Raw genomic sequence first — 17,936 nt, forward strand, 5'->3', positions numbered from 1 at the left:
CGTACCTATGAACAACGAAGGTACTGCAATATCGTTTCTATTTATTGATGTCTTTTTTGTTGCATCCTTTCGTTCCTGTTGAGATTGTACCCTTTAATTTCCAACTTATACTCTGAGAATCATTATTAAGTCTACCGACAACGCATTTCAGTTGAGATAATGGAAGGAAAAGTTGGTGGGACGGTATATATATCCCGAAGCCCTGTGTATTGTATTTGTAAATGTACTCGCAACCTGTATGTGCTTCAATTTGTGTTCTCGCAATATATTACTGTATCCCGAATTTGACAAATTCCTTCAAAATCACTACCTTCGCGGTGACCTATTTTTAATTTTCATCGAAATTTACGTAGCAGTCGACATTAAAATAACTTCCATCAGTGACTCTCCCTTCCTGTGCATTTGAGATTTCTGTTATTCCAATTTTCCGTTACTAAATTAGATTTTGATAATTAGACAATAACATTATTAAAAATAGTATTAAGACGTGATTCTGCCTAATCGTGTTGTGCTGGTGCCGGGGTTTTCTCGCTCCTTCTACGCTGTTGGTGAAACATTCTTTCTAACTGCGTGGCGTAGCTGGTCTTGCTATTATAGAAGTAACTAACTGGTAACGTCTCAAAACAAAACGCGGAGGGGTTTGTGCAATTTCCAATTTAAAATAGGAAACTTGAACTGCAACACTTCGAAATTTAAGTCACATATATCGGTTCACCTGTCTTCAACGACAGTTTTCCGTGAATACCATGAACTAGTGATCTAACGTTTTATGTTCTTTAAGACGAATATGTCACATCATTTAAGTTATAGACAAGTGGATCAATTCTGACATTTCTCATTTCTGCGGTTTCGATATCCTTGTCGTTGTCTTCAAAGGTTTCGCAAGTCGTTTCATCTCTTCAAAACTACTGCAGCTAGCACCCTCTATAGTCCGTTTTCAACCCAGTATTTATTCTACTTCTCAGTCGAGCGTACAGGCAATAATTACTGAATCCTGTACTAAATATTCCAGAAACCCATCCATTCCTACACATTTTCTTTCTCGGCTTTCCTGCAGTGCTGCATTTTAAGTATATCTACATCTACATGGACACTGCAAATCACATTTAAGTGCCTGGCACAGGGTTCATCGAGCCATCATTCTGATGCTTCTTTCCCATTGTCAGACGATCTACCTTCGCCACGGTTCATCAGTGAATTCGGGATATTTATTTGTTTTCACTTTCTTCCCATTCATCCAGCAGATCTGTAGGAACATTCTTCTTTATCGACGATACGAGCAACGAAAAGAATTCGACTGCTGTAAAGATTGACACATCACTATCTACCATCTCACGTGGGAATAAATTCTGTCCGTATTCAAGCGTAATTGAGTCAGCACAACTCTGAAACACTTTCCCAACTACACAGTTCCACTACGTTCAGTATTCGTTAAATTGTATTTATTACTAGGTGAAACATAATTAATGAATTAGTTTATCAGCTCATTGCTTAAGTTAACGTACGATCGATCCACTATGCGGCATATCAATCTTGAAATTTGCATTTACATTCGCAGTACAAGCAATGCCTGTTCGAATATATTCGACTCCAACAGTTTGGAGAGGCACATCAACCTGGACACCATCTAAGGAGACAATACGATTGTCCTCGCAGAAAGCTGAGGCTATAAGTCAAGTAGGAGAAGAAGTAGGAATACATGATCGTCTACTCCATTTTCCCTTTGAAAAATAAAAAAAGGCTTCTTTGAAACGGTTTTCTGCTCGCATATTACGCTTACCTTATCAGAGGATTGCGAAAGGCAGTGGTCATTTTATTCCCAGAGAAATTAAAATCCTGGTGTTGTATAAAATGCATCAAGTCAAAGTAAAGCGCACCGAACAGCTCCAAATGCGTCAAGATATAACAAGAGAAAAATAGGCAGACCACGGAGCACAGAAATTTGTGCTTTTGTTCCAAATGAACAGGCATTTTCCATTGTGCGAATTTCTGCATACGGTCGGGTTTAGTGGAATAATTCAAGAGCGCCGAATAAATTAATTTCGAAATGCGCTGCTCACTATCTCTCTCCTTAGTCACCGTCTCTCTGTCTCTCTCTCTCTCCTTTCCTTTTTTTCTCTCATTCTCTCCTCTCTTGCTCTGTCAGAGTGGCTGTTGTCTCTCCGCCCCTAACGCTCTCCCTCTCTGCCTCGTGTGTGTGTATGTGCTTGCGTGTGTGATCGTGCATGGACGTGCGTGAGTGCCTGTATATTTAGGAAGGGCTGGAAAGACAAAGAGATAGCATGAGATAGAGCAAGAGAGAGAGAGAGAGAGAGAGATAGAGAGAGAGAGAGAGAGAGAGAGAGTGAGAGGAAATGTTGGCTGATTGTGTATCACAAAAACCTTCTCTCTGAAACAGCGTCTTGAGTCATGGAGAGGACTATAACTCTCCTGGGGAGTGAAACAGTATAATTTTTTATTCTATGTCCAGTTTATAAGGGGTAGTCAAATGGAAAGTGAACACCTGCCACAACACATCGTCCGCGCGACAATTGGGTCCATAGTTTGTTACGTATCGATACTGTCACCACTATATAGAGCAGCGGTATAGAGCCACATCACAGGTGCACGCAGTTGTTAGGTTACAACCATGCTTATTGACGAATTGGTGTAGTTTGGTCGTCCAGCTGTCGTGATACCGTACGCCTAACGCCTGTAGTTCAACTGTCCTTGAAATCTGTGTTGCAGACGTAGCCAGTACTCTTCGCCCACGTGCTACAAGGTCCTGGTGAGCACAAGAAAAAAGTTCCTCGGGAGTGGAACCACTATCGGACGGAGGGTACGCGTCAGCGACTCGGATGGGAACCATTGCAACATCCTTCATACAGCCCAGATCTTTCACCGTGTGGGTCTCACATCTTTGGCAACCTGAAGAAAGACATCCGTGGAGGTCTGTTTCAGACGGAAAAAGGAGTGCAAGAGTGGGTGCGGTTCAGGATCTGTCAGCGGCCGACCGCGTCCTATGAAACAGCAAGTGATTGTCTCTTTTATCCGTGGGACAAATACCTTAACCATCTTCGAAATATGAAATCGTAGTTGGCCTTCAGTGGTCTCTTTTGAATAAATGCTGCAGAAAGAAGACAACGTCATGTTTAAAAACTAGAAATACATAAGATCTTTAGGGAAAAGTGTGTTACCCGACGAACACGAAATGTTGGGAAGGTAAGGGGAAATGGCTGCATGAAAAATGTGAGGAAGTCGAAAAAGAAATTACTGTCGGAAGGTCTGACTCGGCATATACAAGAGTCAAAACAGTTTTCAGTGAAATTAAAAGGGTGGTAACATTAAGAGTGCAGTGTAAATTCCACTGTTACCTGCAGAGAAGAGAGCCGATAGATGGAAAGAGTACACTGAAGGCCTACACTGGATGCCCCTGTGAGGGAGAAGATTTGTCTGATGAAGCGACAGATGAAAAAACTGAGTCGACGTAGACGAGACAGGTGATCCAATGTTAGAATTCAAAAGAGCTTTGGAAGACTAAAGATCGAATGAGGCAGAATGGATAAATAATGAGCTGTGGCGGCTCGGGTTTGATCTATCGAACGTACCGCGTACAATATTATCGCTGTATCTCGGAGGAAGGAGAAAAGTGGCGCCCCCTCGTGGGGGAAGTCGGCTAGGCACCTGTGACAGTCGAGTGGATGGATTTTGGAGGGCGAGCAGAAACTGTGAGATAGACAGTAGCGCGCGGAGCGTGAAGCCGTGTCTGCGACGCCGTGTGTGGTGGCAAGAGGAAAGTTTGCCACGTTCCCTGATTGTGTTTGGGCGTTTGTGGCGGACTTGGTGGGTAGAGACGCCGATGCTGTCGGAAACATGCTGCTTCCTTGTTTATGATGTTTGCTTTTAGTGACTACATTCTCGCCTCTATGGCTCTGTGACTTATGTGATGCCATTGCGAGCACAGTTGGTTTGGATATAAGCGGCATTTTGTTCTCAGTGTCCATCGTTCTGGCGATTACTGAGTGTGCTTGCCGTTGTGGTGTATTTATTGAGCAGTGTGCTTTGGACGCTTGACCTTACTATTAGGAGTCCATTGCGTAAGGCAGCGTTTATCCTGTGAGGACTTGTGTTCTGCGTTTAAAAGCTTAGTTGTTTTCAGTCACTGAATTGCTCAAATGCATTCATCCTTCTCTGCTTAAGTGTTATTGTTTTACGCCCCTATGAATGGGAAAATGATAAAGGGCCTTAATATTATTGAACTTCTTGTGTGCCACTGATTTGGTTGTGTTTTCCAGCCACTTAATTTGTGGGTTTATTGTAACGAACCGATGTCTGTTTCTGATTAATGTTTCTCTGTGACATTGAGTGTTAATCTTGTAACGAACACTGTTTTACATATTTTAATCACTGTGTTGCAGGACATATCCTATTTGTGCCTCTCAAGTGGAGAGCGGAGGTGGTTTAATGGCCATGATGATGTGTTGGTAGATCCATTACACGAGTCTAGGCCAGTCACCCGGAGATTTACAAGTTGAATGTTGTGTTAAGTTAATACTCCTTATTTTAAGCGTAGTGCGCTCATGCAGGAAGTTTATGTGGTTTTGCGCAGATTGCGCGGTATGTTTAGATGACTCTGAATTCAGTGTGTTAAGTTAGTACTCCTTATCTTAAGCGTAGTGTGCTCATGCACAGGAAGTTTATGTGGCTTTGTGCAGATTGCGCGGTATGTTTAGATGACTTTGAATTCACTGTGTTAAGTGGTGTCCTGAGGTGCCGGAGGTAGTGGATAGCTGTTTTGGACACGTTGTATATGCAAATAATTTATATCCTTATTACGTTGGTGAGTTGCTTGCCCTTTGTGTCACAGGTGGTGCTAATTTCATTCATTTCGCCACCGGTCTTCGCATAGGCTGCGGGAGGAACCGACCCACTGTGGCGAACAGTTACGTAGTCGCGCCCGCCAACCGTATCTGGCGTTGTTTACTAGCCCGACGCCTTCCTGTACTTGGTGGCGGGAGCGTGTTGGCTGGTTTCTTACGGCTTACAGTCTGCGAAACCGTGCCTTTGGTGTACACGTGGAAGACTTATGTTTTGCTTCCAGTACCTCGGAGTGGCTCTATGTGGGTAATGAGAACGACTTATGTTGTTGGTGGCTCAGGCCGAAAGTGGTTCATTTGCTAAACAGAAGGTGTATATGCATTTCTTTCCCATAATTCTGTAACCATGTTTAGGTGGTTGTGTTTTTTTAAGTCAATTGAATTGTTATTCAGAGGTTACTATGTATGGCCATTAACTTGTGCAGACATTTAATAGCAAGGAATTCTATTAAATTCTGGTTTCAACTCGTGCTGATTATGTGGGGAAATTGCCTTGAACAGACATTTAATTAATTAGTAAACAACTGAATGCTATTTGTGAGTTGAAGTTTATTGTGTTCCTAAACATATTAACGATTATTTTTACTAGTTCACTTATGCAGTTAGGCGATTTACAAGGCCCTTTTGTGTTGTTTCCTTTTAAAAGTATTATCAATGTTATTAATAAAGAAGTGTGTTGTAAAAAAATAAACAGTGAATGAAGTGCCTCAAATCCTTTTAGTCCACACCTTCCGTCATTCACCCTTGGGTGGCATTAACAAACCATGAAAGCCCATTTCAAATAATATTACATTAGAATTTCTAAAATCATTGGCAGAAGTGGCAACAAAACGACCATTCACGTTGGTGTGTAGTACGTGTGAGTCCGGCGGTATACCATCCGAGTTTCGGAAAAAGAACTTTCACACAATGCCGAAGATTGCAAGAGCTGGCAAGTGGGATAATTGTCGCTCAGTCAGCTTAACGGCTCATGCATCCATGTTACTGACGGAACAGTATATAGAAAGATGGAAAATAAAACTGAGGATTTGTTAAATGACAATCAGTTTGGCTTTAGGAAAGGTAGAGGCACCAGAGATGCAATTAGGACGCTACGCCTGATAATGGAAGCATGGAAGCAAGACTAAAGAAAAATCAAGACACGTTCATATGATTTTTCGACACGGGAAAAAGCGTTCGACAGTATCAAATGGTACTAGATGTACGAAATTCTGAGAAAAATAGAGGTGAGCTCTAGGGAAACATGGGTAATATACAATATATACAAGAGGCAAGAGGAACAGTAAGATTGGAAGACCAAGGACGAAATGGCTGGATTACAAATGGTGCAAGACAGCGATGTAGGTTTTGCCCCGCTGTTCAATCTTCAAGTCGAAAAAGCAACGACAAAAAGAAAGGAAAGGTTCATTACAGGAATTAAAATTCAGCGCGAAAAGATATCGATGATAATAATCGCTAATAACATAGATACCTTCAGTGAAAGTGAACCAGAATCAGAGGATCTGCTGAATGGTATGGGCAGTCTGATGAGTACAGAACGTGGATGAAGGGTAAATGGAAGAACGTCGAAAGTACTGAGAAGCAGCAGTAATGATAACAGTGAGAAACTTAACATCAAAGTTGATGATCACGAAGTAGATGAAGTTAACGAATTCTGCTACCTCAGCAGCAAAATAACCAATGACGTTCGGAGCAAGGGGACATCAAAAGCAAACTAGCAATAGCAAAAAGAGTATTCCTAGCCGAGAGAGGTCTACTAGTATCAAACACAGGCCTTAATTTGAGTGAGAAATTTCTGAGAATATACGTTTGGAGCACAGCATTGTATGGTAGTGAAATTTGGACTGTGGGAAAGCCGGTAGAAAAGAGAATCTAAGCGTTTCAGATGTGGTGTTACAGACGAATCTTGAAAATTAGATGGCCTGGTAAGGTAAGGGACGAGGAGGTTCTGCGCAGAATCGGAGAGGAAAGGAATACGTGGAAAAACACCGAGAAGAAAAAGGAACAGGATGATAGGACATGTGTTATAACACCAGGGAACGACGCCCGTGGTACTAGAGGGAGCTGAGAAGGCAAAAGCTGTAGAGGAAGACACAAATTGGAATACATCCAGCATATAACTGAGGGCGTGATTTGCAAGTGCTACTACTCTGAGATGAAAAGAGGGTACAGAAGAGGAATTCGTGGCTTGCCGCATCAAATCAGTCTTCTCTGATGACTGGAGAAACAAAAATAAATAAATAAAAAAATCAGGAGCAAATAATATATGATTCACTTGTTACCAACTCAGTAGACAGCAACATTTCACAAATTTAGCGTATTGCACGGTTCAGTAAATGGTTTCTATCTACGATCTAGAGAGATGTGTGACAGGTGACAGGACTTCACTAAGGTCTTCCTTGTTTCTGTGAAATGAACGACGATGGCTACTTGTGTATGGTGTTATTCCAACACGTTAGGCAGCACAGATGTTCGGGTGTTTAGGATCATCTAAATCTCGCTGCGATGCTACCTGTGGTAAATTAACAACAGGCAATACGACCATGTTCGTTCACCATAAGTGGTCCAGTGATAGGAACACGTGGCCTATGGGTACTGCTTGAGAAACGGAAACTTCCTAGATACCGAACGCAATATAGCTACTGCTTAAATCCATAGAAATTACAAAAATGGATGTACTTACGTATGTATGTATGTATGTATGTATGCATGTATGTACATCCAACATCTCCTCCTAAACCACTGGGTCGATTTTAATCAAACTTGCTACACATAAATGTTACTGTCAGGCACCAATCTCTGTGGTGGTAAGAACCACCTACCTATAAAAGTGATGGGTGTGGGGTGAAAAAGGAGGGTAGTCCGCGACGAGTGAATTCTCAGATTTTTTCACCAAGTATTTGAGATTGAGAGCACTTAACGACTTGCAACGAATTTTACACGTAATTTCAAATCCTTACGAAGATTTTTCTCTCAGGCAACCCATAGAAAATGATGAAAGGAAGAATGTTTCTCGCTTATTTCTTTAACGCTGTACATGGAGTAAAAGTACCTTATGAGACATAACATTATTATTTATTCCTTCTTTATTACTAACAGTATCCGCAAAACGTTTCACAGACAGTATGCACTTATACGACGGAGTATAAGTGCTAAATTATATGACTGTACGACATATAGTTGAGGAGCTATGACGTCATGAGCACTGAGATGCGTGACCAACTACCGTATCATGCATGACTTTTAGTTTATTGCATCATTACTACTAAATCAATTCGCAATAGTCCGCCTCAATAGCTGAGTGCTCAGCACTGCAGAATGCGATGTGAGAGGCCCGGGTTCGAATCTCCAGTGGTCAGAGATCCTCTGCGCTCGCGGAATGGCTGCTGTGTTGTCTTCCTCATCATTTCATCCTCTTCAACGTGCAAGTCACCAAAGTGGCGTCAGCTGAAAAGAGTTGCGTCAGGCGTACGGTCCACATGACGGAAGGTCATAGTCACACGCACATTTCATTGGATTCCCAACATATTTCGCAGATGGTACCTATATGTTCCTTAATGTACGTAGAAAATTCATTGTACAACACATAGTTCAGGAGATATGAGGTAATAAACATTAAGCTGTAAGAAAATGAAACTGCACAGCGAAATTCGAAAGACATACAGGTGAAATATGTGTACAAATATGAGTGAAACATGCTATGCGTGAAATATATTTGACATGCACGGATGCCAGCAAAGCCACAGGTAAAACGGTCAGTCAGATTTGGTTCATATATTAGCTAAAATCTGGAAAGTTATATTGTAGTGGTAAGAACCACATGCCTCTTATCGGACCGAGTGTGATAACGTGGAGAGAAAAGGGAGGATGAGGAGATGGTCTTTGAAGGTGATGTAGGAGACAGGTACATGTAGGAGGAGGAGGAGATGGATATAGGGGAAGAGGAAGTAGACAAAGAAGGGTGAGAGGAGGAGATGGACAAAGAGAGGAAAGAATAGTAGACAGACAGCAGGTGGAAGAAACAGGTAGAGACATGGGCAAGGAGGAGATGAACAGACAGAGGGGAAGAGGTAATAGACACAGAAAGAGGAAAGAGGAGGTTTTTGAAAGAGAAAAGGGCGAGGAGGTGATGAACACAAAAGGAAAAGAGGACGAAATGAACAAGGAGAGAGGGGGTAGGAGATGGACAGAGAAGAGGGGGAGGAGATGGAAGATGGACATATAGAGGGGGAGGACGAGATCGACAAAGATGGAATTGTGAGGTAACAGGCGAGTTATGGTGTTCTGAAAATATTCTAAATTCGGAGTTGGCGTGGCCGCACAGGCCGCTTGGCCAGCCGGGCTCATCAGCAACCACGTGGTGCCGAACAGTAGCCGGAACAAGTGGGGTAGCCCCAGTGCATGGCCCAGGCTGACAACGTGACTGGGAATTCCATGTTGACGCTCTTTCGAGGAAGGTGCTTTGTGTCGATGAAGGACATTTGTATGCCGGGAGTGCCAAAGATGGTGGACTTCGTGGAACCATAATGGCAGACATTTCACAGTTCATGTAGAAATTAATAGTGGCCGTAGGAATCATGATACCTCAAAAAGAAACATGTACATTACCATTATCAGTACAATGATTCTGATGGTGTAATCAGATTTTCAATATATTTATTAGTTTAAAGTTTAGTATGTGACTATAAATTATACAAGTAACACCCAGCAACGAATTTCCAAAATCTAAACGGTTCATCCGATTTTGTCGATCGACTTGTCTTTAGAAAGCTGTTAGTGTAAACCTAAGTTGGTATGAATTACAGGCATGTAACTTGAATAGAACATGAGGTATTGGAGGTCAAAGTGGCCAATTACTATTGATCAAATGGTTCAAATGGCTCTGAGCACTATGGGACTTAACATCTGTGTTCATCAGTCCCCTAGAACTTATAACTACTTAAACCTAACTAACCTAAGGACATCACACACATCCATGCCCGAGGCAGGATTCGAACCTGCGACCGTTGTGGTCACGCGGTTCCAGACTGAAGCGCCTAAAACCGCACGGCCATACCGGCCGGCTACTATTGATCACGTCAGTCCGTAAGTACTCCACAGTTAAATGAAAAAACGATAGCAGCATGCTTATAAATTTATATTTATTCGTCTATTTTTTATATCCGATATTTACTATTCAGTAAGAAATTGGTGAAATATTTACTGTGTTTTAGAAAGCACAGAGACATTAGGCTACTGGCCTACTTTGGCTTCTATTCTTTTGATATATGTTTATATAATTTGTTTATCTATTTAATAATGTGTGCTAAAGCGTGTTTATGGTCCAGAAATAGGAATATTATTTAATTTCAATTTATTTAAATGTAAATCCAGTATTTCTTATGTGTTTCGAGATATTTGTGAGTGTACGTTGGCTTGCAGACATGGCAGGAGTGCTCTAGCTAATCACAGCGCTCGTTATTTCGGTAGGCTACTACCGAAGTCAATGGAGAGACTGTATGGAGGTGGATGAGGAGCATTGGGTCGCACAGGACACGGGAGAGTGCTGGACGGGAAGGCGCGATGGGCGGTCGCAGGAAAGACTTGGAGAGTGCTGAGCAGTTTACGTGTGGTCACTGTGCAACGGTACTTTCACGTTCTCGTCAATACGGTACCAGAACGTTTAAGCTCTACCACTGTAAAGACGGAAGATCGACGATTCGGAATGTGTAATAAGTAGCAGCAGGAACACCACCACAAAATTGCGCAGCACTAACACTCCAACCCATCGACTCTCGGAGAGAGATTTTCACCGTGTTCAACCTAATGGTAAACTATCGAACTATTTTTCTCCGAATCATACAGTTTGTGGGAAAAGCTGTGAGAATAATTACTTTTGGAAACCTTTTATCAGACAAAGCCTGCTATAACAATAAACTGTTTCGCTTAATAAAATGGCCGCCAGCCCAAATCGGGCACAGTGTCTACACAAAAAGATGAAGTCAATTTTCGATACTGAATAAATAACTACTTTCACTTACTACGTAATTTAAACACAACTACTTAATTTCCATTTACTACGGTCACTTGGCAGTAAGTACTATTAATCCCACTTTCTGTTACTTATGGAATTTATCACTATACTTCAGTAATTATGTTTCAACAAGGATACAAAAAAAAAATTAAACTTGTAGCTATCATTCATATGACCAAAACTATTATTTAACACGACTAAATTTCATCTCTTTAGGACTATTATTTGTTAATGTTTTACTAACACCAATATCTGTCTGGATTTCTTTGACATGGAGAAGCAACACGAACAATTACTGTTAAGACTGTTGCAGTTAAACAACTATGTTACTTTACTTTCAGAAATGCTATTGAAAACTTATCCTCATGGTCACGCAAAGCGGTGGCCCTTAAACTGATACGTGCAAATTTTAGTATTTAATAATGATTTTCAGAATTTACTATCAAAACAGTGCTATTGCCAGTACTTTATTGTTATTCAAGCTTCAATAAACGTCAGGATACTCGGAATAAAGAAAAGGACCCTACTGAGGTAAATGAAATAGGAAAATTACGGTTCAACTCAAAGGAACATTTAACACTTACATTCCATTGATTGAAGATGGATGGTTCATACGGTGATAAACTTCTAAATAAAGTACTTTGCCTGTTACTGATGTCGAAGGTGGCATGAGGTGGTGCTGCGTAGTAACATTGCCAGGTACGGCTCTTGATGTACATAGCTCTGTCTTCCTCTTTGTGGTGACAACAAAATTGCCAATTTCTGAGCTATTAATTTATTGCCGTACTGTGCCAATCATGTAGAACACGCCCGAGGCCAAAACCCAGTCTTGCAGGTGAATTCGAGGCCTCTAATGCTTGACCAACGTAATGCGTGTTCACCACTTGGAGTGCAGCTACCGACTGTGTGAGCCACTTGCGCGCCAATTCTCATTCGCGCGCCCCATCACCTACTCCATTCCACCACAGAACAGAGTTCCGTTCTACCTATGATCCCTACACCTTCTCAATTTACACTTTTGCTTACAAAAACCTTAAGTATGAACCATCTACAATTGCATGACAGCCTATAAATACATACAAAATTGACACAATTAATTACAGTTGTACTTGAAATATTACATAATTATTTACAAAATATGTTTTAATACACTTATTCCACCTACTTCAAAGGGGTTATTTTAAACTGATATACTACACTTAACAAAAGCTTACTCTCGTTATAGTATTTGCTTAATTTTTCAAAATTATTACCGCACAAAAAATTTTAAAATATACAGATTACTGGCAGTATTATATTTACAGTAAAATTAGAACTGGAGATAGAAATATTTCATAATGCTGACTTGAGCACTTGTGAGATTTCCGTGGCTTCTGCAGTGAAGACGTAGTATGCGTTTAGAAGTGAATGTTGTTGCTCGTAACTAATTACGGGAACTAGGAATCTTCTGTTTCCCTGTTATTCAACTTATATTTTATTTAATTGCTGGACCATCGACGCCGATATGTGTTTTACAGTAATAAACGGTATTCTTAAAGGTACTTCTGCTATTCTACTTATCATTTAAAGTCGTTAAAATAGTACCTGAAGATTTTATTTAATTGCAATATTTCATTCATAAATTTCTATGTTACATTCAAAATTCGCAATTTCCGAATGATAGGAACTTTCGACCATTCGATTCATGTGTGTATTCATATTGTATACTGTAGACTCAGCAGTATTTGGCATGTAAAGAGGCAACTACGTGTCCCAGCCCCTAGACAACGAAACCAGCCAAAACTTTCAATATTCCAACTATGAGTCTGAGGGTACGTAGTTAAGGGCCACATTTTTTTTTATTTATTTGAAAGCCCGTAGAATCACGGGTGAGAAAGGGAGATGAACAGTAGGGAAGGAACTGATGGACGGAGGGGGCACGAGCAGATTGGCAGAGAGAGGGAGTGAGTATGATAATGTGGGCAGATGAAACTAGAGAGGAGAGAGGGAGATGGACAGAGGGCGAAGGAACAGGTGGGCAGAGGGGGAGCAGCAGATTGACAAAGAGAGGGGGAGAAGGGAATGAATAGAGGGGCAGGAGCAGATAGGGAGGAGGGAGCAGAGATGGATAATGAGAGAGGGTCTGGGTGGAGAGAGGGGACTGTAGGTCATGGGTAAGGAGAGTGGGAAGGAAGGGGTGAACAGGAAGAGGGGTCAAATGGAATTGAATAGTGAGAGGAGGGGGGAGGAGATCGACTAATAGAAGACGGGAATAAATAAACAGCCCAGGAACGCCAGGCTCCGCAAGTAATTTTTAATAAAAAACGTCAACAATGACGACAGAACACATCCAGTGGAAGCAGTAACGTCCTGCCGACGGTCTTGTCTAGAGGTCGGAAGAGTGGGAAGAATTTCAAAGCTGCAGCCTGCTCTTTCAGCCACTAAACACTTCATGAAATGCACCTAATGTGTTAGGTATCAATAGCACTTGTAGTCTGTGAACAGAAAATGCCATGATATCTGAATTGGCAAAATGATTCCACATTAAACGGTATTTGAATGTCTGGGGGCTTAAAGCCGAAGAGGAGCTGAAGGCGAGAAAAAAATGATAGCAAAAAGGATTGAAATCTATGAGTCGGAGAGTAGGAAAACAGAAATTTAAAAATGCTAGCGGCTGCAGAGAAGTGTAGATGATCTAATGGTGGTCAGTGGAATGAGACTGGAAGAAGATATGTATTTCCAGTGAGACTAATACAGCGTAATATGAACAGTAGCATAATATGGTGTACTGTCAGTAGGATACGTTATGAGCAGGGAGGTATTACTGTGAACATTTCAGTGATATGTTTGTTCTCATAAGAACAGACAGCAGTCCAACCCAACATAAAATGTTAAGGTACACATTCCGCGGTCAAAAGCTGAAGATGATTATATATGAAACAATGTGAGGATATTGTTGGTAATATAGTATGAAAACAGAAATAATAATCTAATAATGATGGGGACTAGACTTGATGGTACAGGAAGAAACAGTGCCTTGGGAGAATGTTGGCTTTGTTGTAAGACTGAGAGAGGAGAAATCCTAATTGATTTCTCTAACAAATTTTGTATACTAGCAGTGGAATACTGTTCAAACATCACAGAAGGAGGAGGCATAATTGGAAAAGGTCCAGAGATGCAGACTCCAGCTACATAATCACAATTAAAGAGAGAATCCTTAATCAAATATTCAATTGTAAACAGTAGTTAGGATCAGAGAAAGACTTAGAGCAGACTTTCGTAACGATAAAGAACAGACTAAAATTTAACAGATTCGTCCAGAAGAATCAGCGTGCGAAGAAGAGAGATATTGAATAAAAGAATGATCAGGTGCCTTTTAAATTTTGAGTAGCTGTAGATACAGCAATAGAAAACACCACAGACAGGAGTGCAGTTGAAGAGGAACGAACATCTCTAGATAGGGTAATCACAGAAGCTGGACAGACAAACCTAGGTGCAACATTGGATAACACAATAAATGCTTTTAATGTTGCGTGATGAAGCAGAAGCCTTAAGCACTTGGTGATGGGATAACATACTCGCGAAATATATAGTGGTAAAAATATCACACGTTTGACCAGTGGTGCCTAACGTTCTCAGTACGGAAAAATACTTTAATTGGTCGATTAAAGATACTGACACGGAAGACAAACCGTCACAATTTCAAAACAAATATCATCTACAGAACACAGAATATAGCAGTGACAAGTAAATTTGAGAACTATGGTACAATCAGCTTAAGTTGAGGAAGAAATTTCTGAGAATGAAAGCACAACATTGTATGACACTAAATCATGAACTGTGGGAAAACCTGAACAGAAGAACATCAACGCTATTGAGATGTGGTGCTACAGAAGAATACTGAAAATCTGATGAACTGATAAAGTAAGAAATGAGGAGGTTCTCCGCTGAATCAGTGAAGCAAGGAACATATAGAAAACACTTACGAGTAGGGACAGGGTATAGGATATATGTTAAGACATCAGGGGATAGTTTCCATGATACAACAGGGAACTGTTGCAGGTGAAAACTGAAAAGACAGAGCTTGGAATACATCCAACAAATAATTGACGACGTTGAGTGCAAGAGCTATTCCAAGTTGAAGAAGCTGGAAGAGGAGAAGAATTTGTAGCAGGTCGTATCGGACTGGTCAGAAGACGGTAAAAATAATTGGTTACAAGGAGAAGATATTCAAGAAAATGTCTATCAATGGCTTGCTTACGTGATGAAATACTTGGTGAGATGGTTGTCATTTTGAAGGACGTGGGGATCCAAAAATAGTAGCACATTTTGGTGGAGCCCTGGAAGACTTCCGAACGAACAGTCGCTGAGGAAACTGGCAACCAAACGACTGTTCAGTTTAAAGTGCAGATGCTATGAGATTGGAGACATGCTTTCGAACTCATGTATTCAAGTTAGCGATCAGAATGATATACAAGGATGGGAGAGAAAATTAACGATCTGCTAAGACAAGCATAGTTTTATGAATAGTAAAGGAGCAAGAAAGATTGTGCTGCTGTTATGCTTGATAATGGATTATACTTGATAATGGATAATATTTAACATAATAAGGCGCTAGACAATGTACATTATACCTAGATTTTAAAATCGTTAGAAATCTTGAAGACACTGTGCACCGATTCTCGCCATATAAGTGTGCCTGAAATCCTATTGAACTGGTGTGAACAAACCTCATTCGTTTCTCTCTATTCGAGCACGATTTTGCGTCCAAAATGCTTCTTCTACACATCTGTATCTATTGGAGATTATTTATTGTAACAGAAGCTGTGTTTTTCTACCTGCATCGACGTTGTTCACTTCAAACTTGTAGCGACAGGGTTTTTACGCTTTGTAAGTAATTTCTAAGTTATTTAATGCTACAATTTTTATTTTGTCAGCATATTGTGACATGTGCACTTTAAACGTTTTGTGTGTCCGTTAGGCTTGGGCTGGATAGTGGTCTGCTGATCGCAACCTCTAGGATTGAGCACAAAAATAAATATCTGATGGTAATCTACAATGAAGTTTCTCAATAACTTGACAGCTGTCAAGTCCCGCCTAATCATAAGTCTAAATTTATTGCAGTTAAAAAAGCTGTGTAACTATTACTGATCTTCATTTGTTTTCTTTTAAAGTCAGATACCCGTACACTCCTTCGTTATAAATATTTCATGTCCCAAAAGAACAATTTGACGACTGGTACACGAAATGCCACCCCGTAGAAAAAATGTAATAGCGATTGTCGGATCAAATGTGGAATAATTGAGAGCCAAGTTGTTAATGTGATCAACTGTTAGTTGCATAAATCAGCATATTAGTGTAAGAGTAGGTTGTGGACGTACAAAGATTCCGTCAGACAGGCGTTGCGGACACATGCATAATCTATGTCCAAATCCTGTTAGTCTCACTATTATCAAATTTTAATGTAGTTGCAATGCTACGGGTTGAAAAAAAGGTTTATTTACTTCTAAGTATGAAAGATTTGGATTTGTCATCACGTAGTCTTTAGAGACGACGTAAAAATATGGATTATTGATGGATGATGCGGATATTGACAATGTCTTGACAAAGATACAATCCCAGGCATGACCTTAAGCGATTTAGGTGAACCACAGAAAGCCGAAAGCAGAGATGCGAGATGATCATTTTTTGAACTTAAGTCCTCCCGAATGAAACTTTAGTCTCTTAAGCACTTTACAGCTTCATTCGTTTCTTTATTTCGTCTGCTGTAAACGCATTTTGTGAAAAATGAATATAACTTGGTCTTCATTCTGCCTGCAGACAGTACGTCGTGCTTCAGTTTAAATAGGACTGTTCAAACGCCTTTGCAGACTGTATGGGAATAGCTTCACCTCCTGTGACTTGGAGAAGTAAAGGGAATCTATATTTGCATGACTGCTCTTCATTTCTCTGGCAACCTATTGCACTATCAGAACTGAATTTCCAATCTTGTTGAGGTTCTATCCCGTTCATGCTGCTCAAGCTTCACTACATCACAGCAGAATAATTACAATTTTTCTGCTTTTGCTAGACAACTGTGCTAGATGTAGTCCGAAATACATCTCCACTCTGCTAGGATGTGACTATTGCTTTAAATCCGGCGTTTCTCGCCTCTGTAACACACGTTATTTGATCAGATATTTCTCTCACTCGATATTCGTTTCCGCGACGCGGATTGATTTATCTCCAGCTTCACTGAAAATCTTTCTGTCCCATTCCCGGGTTATAACGTCACAAACCCCAGCTGTGTACGTGTGCACGTACAAACACACACACAGAGACGCACACTCAAACCACTAAACACACACACACACACACACACACACACACACACACACATGCAGATGACCGAACTGCTGTATGGAACATCCGCGCGATAGAGATTCCATTTTCGCGACCTGCGCTGGTTGCGTGCCGACGGCTATGAACGAGATCTGCTCTGGGCTACCTCATCACGTGAGCGTGTGTGTGTGTGTGTGTGTGTGTGTATGGGTGGGTTGGTGTGTCGGTGGGTGGCTGTGTGTGTTGGTGCCGGAGAGAAATTGCATCCACTCTTTTCGTCAAAAGCTTTCAAGCAGTAACACGAGGTCGCGGCAGTGTTCCAAGATTGCCCGGTCGCTCGCACTCGCTGCCGCCCCCCTTACCCCTACTGCCCCAGGAGGCTGCGCTTCATCCCACACACGAGATCACACGAGCGGTTCCCTGGCGTAATCCGATTTCTGAAGCGCCAAGTGAAGTGCGTGTTCTTCTGATGTCGGCTGCAAAAAGGGCCGACTGCGAAAAGAATTAGCGCGGGCCGCGTCCTTTTCTTCTCGGCAGTAGTTCAATCTATAAAACCGCTCTAAGACAGCATGGGCGCCCTAGCTACTCATAAATTTTTATCGTAAACACACTGAGCATGCCGAAGGACGTACCTGCCATTACTGTTGGTTTAGCCCTCTGGTTATTGACGAAATGAGGCAATCTGTTTTAGAAAACTGCTCAAAGATACGAACTGGAAAGATGTTTATAGTGCTCACGACATGAATGAAAAATATAACACATTCATG

The 17,936-nt window shown here is 41.2% G+C and overlaps 1 protein-coding gene across 2 annotated transcripts in view; it reads right to left on the reverse strand.

Annotated features, from left to right (window-relative positions):
- The window catches only part of LOC124777382 (suppressor of lurcher protein 1-like), a 726,507-nt gene that overhangs the window by 612,728 nt on the left and 95,843 nt on the right, over positions 1-17,936 (reverse strand). The window lies entirely within an intron of this gene.

Source organism: Schistocerca piceifrons, chromosome 2 (genome assembly GCF_021461385.2).
Source record: "Schistocerca piceifrons isolate TAMUIC-IGC-003096 chromosome 2, iqSchPice1.1, whole genome shotgun sequence".
Classification (NCBI taxonomy): Eukaryota; Metazoa; Arthropoda; class Insecta; order Orthoptera; family Acrididae; genus Schistocerca; species Schistocerca piceifrons.